Source organism: Penaeus japonicus, unplaced genomic scaffold (genome assembly GCF_977035675.1).
Source record: "Penaeus japonicus unplaced genomic scaffold, GWHDUDI00000001_assembly GWHDUDI00000021, whole genome shotgun sequence".
Taxonomy (NCBI): domain Eukaryota; kingdom Metazoa; phylum Arthropoda; class Malacostraca; order Decapoda; family Penaeidae; genus Penaeus; species Penaeus japonicus.
In genome coordinates, this window is record NW_028234423.1 from 2,415,575 (window position 1) to 2,418,074 (window position 2,500).

A 2,500-nucleotide genomic window follows, 5' to 3' on the forward strand; every position below is an offset into this window, starting at 1 on the left:
TTCTTTTTCTTTTCCCTTTTTCCTCCTCCTTCTTCACCCTGCCTCATTTTCCTTCGCTTCATCATCTTCCTCCTCTTATGTTTTCTTCCTCCTTCCCCTTTCTTTTTTTTTTATCAAGAGGTATTCATTAATCAAAGGATTATCTACCAACTATATATCCCTTGGGATATATATTGTAATTTCATTTTATTTTACTTTCTCTATCTGTACATTTGATTGAAATTCTGTTATATAACTGAATAGTATTTCGATCTGCCAAAATTTTATATAAGTTACCTATATATTTTATATAAGTAATTGTCTACATTGTTCAGAGCTAGTGATGAAACCATTTTTATCATTGTATATAATTATATTTTTATTGAGGTATCTAGCTACATTTGTTTTATTAACCAGTGATACGTTTTGTCATTCTTTTCAGGTTAAATCCGTGTGTGTGTGTGTTAATTCAACAGATTTATTGCATAAACTTGTGTCATGGATATTTCAGTAACTTTTAGTTTCAACCGTAAAAGTGCGTTAAAGTAACATCTAAAACCATGAAACTAAATGGATTTTCGTAAAATAATAAACATTTGAATACAAAAATGTGATGCTTCCGTCTGTATGCAATTTGCAATTCATAAACTCTCGGCAAAACAGAAAAAACAAGTATGCCAAAATAACATCAGTTTAAAAGGGTACGAAAACGAGAGAGAGTAAGAGTGAGAGAGAGAGAGAGTGCGAGAGAGAGAGTGAGAGAGAGAGAAAGAGAGAGATAGAGAGAGACAGAGAGAGAGAGAGAGAGAGAAAAAAAGAATGATCAACACTCTCTCCTCGCTTAAACTCAGGAGTGGTAGCAAAAGCACACCCACACAAACACAATCCAGATACAGATTTATTTAGGATACAAGAGAAAGAGAGAGAGAGAGAGAGAGCTTCACACGCCCTTTGTTAGAAGCTAGCGTGGTCGAGCGGTATGTCAGATATGTCATTGACATACGAAACAGAAAAGTTGAGTGGTAGTAGGAGGAAAAAGACCGTGTTTCTATTACTGTCCTGGAAGAAGGATAGTCAAAGATTATTCTCATCCCAGGTGGCCGTGAGAAGTCAGGTGTACATATATGATCAGCCCTCTTTCACTCGCACTCACTCACCAACCGTAGGAAATACATCTCCGCCTGACCTCACCACGACGCCACCAAAACAACATGAGGATATCCCACCGCTGCCACCAGTTTACCCATGATTGCTCTGTATGGTTTGTGAGGAGCAGACACTGACATTTATTTTACTGGTAGGGCGGTTGAAACTAGCTTAAGGTGTTGCATGGTTTATTCGGGGTTGTGAATTTACATAGTATCTGGTGCTGCAGTGGAAGCAAATAATAGATATGGTATGGTAGTGTATGGCTGGCTGGCTATCCTGGTGCTGACTTGACCTTAATCCAGCCCTTTGACCTTAGATGCCTTTAGAGAGAGAGAGAGAGAGAGAGAGAGAGAGACAGAGAGAGGGAGAGAGAGAGACATAAAGAGAAAGAGAAAGAGAGAGAGGGAGACAGACAGGCAGACAAAAAGAAGTAGTGAGAGAAAGTGAGAGAGAGAGAGAGAGTAGAAAGGAGTGAGAGAAAGAAAGAGAGAGAGAGAGAGAGAGAGAAAGAGAGAGAGGGAGAGAGAGAAAGAGTGAGAGAGAGCAGACAGATACAGACAGACAGAAAGAGAGAGACAGATATAGAGAGAGAGATAGAAAGAGAGAGAGAAAGAAAGAATGATCAACACTCTCTCCTCGCTTAAACTCAGGAGTGGTATCAAAAGCACACCCACACAAACACAATCTAGATTCAGATTTATTTAGGATACAAGAGAAAGAGAGAGAGAGAGACAGCTTCACACGCCCTTTGTTAGAAGCTAGCATGGTCGAGCGGTATGTTAGATATGTCATTGACATACAAAACAAAAAAGTTGAATGGTAGTAGGAGGAAAAAGACCGTGTTTCTATTCCTGTCCTGGGAGAAGGATAGTCAAAGATTATTCTCATCCCAGGTGGCCGTGAGAAGTCAGGTGTACATATATGACCAGCCCTCTTTCAGTCTCACTCACTCACCAACCGTAGGAAACACATCTCCGCCTGACCTCGCCACGACGCCACCAAAACAACATGAGGATATCCCACCGCTGCCACCAGTTTACCCATGTTTGCTCTGTATGGTTTGTGAGGAGCAGGCACTGACATTTATTTTACTGGTAGGGCAGTTGAAACTAGATTAAGGTTTTGCATGGTTTATTCGGGGTTGTGAACTTACATAGTATTTGATGCTGCCGTTGAAGCAAGTATTAGATATTGTATGGTGGTCTATGGCTGGCTGGCTATCCTGGTGCTGACTTGACCTTAATCCAGCCCTTTGACCTTAGATGCCTTTAGAGAGAGAGAGAGAGAGACAGAGAGAGGGAGAGAGAGAGACATAAAGAGAAAGAGAAAGAGAGAGAGGGAGACAGACAGGCAGACAAAAAGAAGTAGTGAG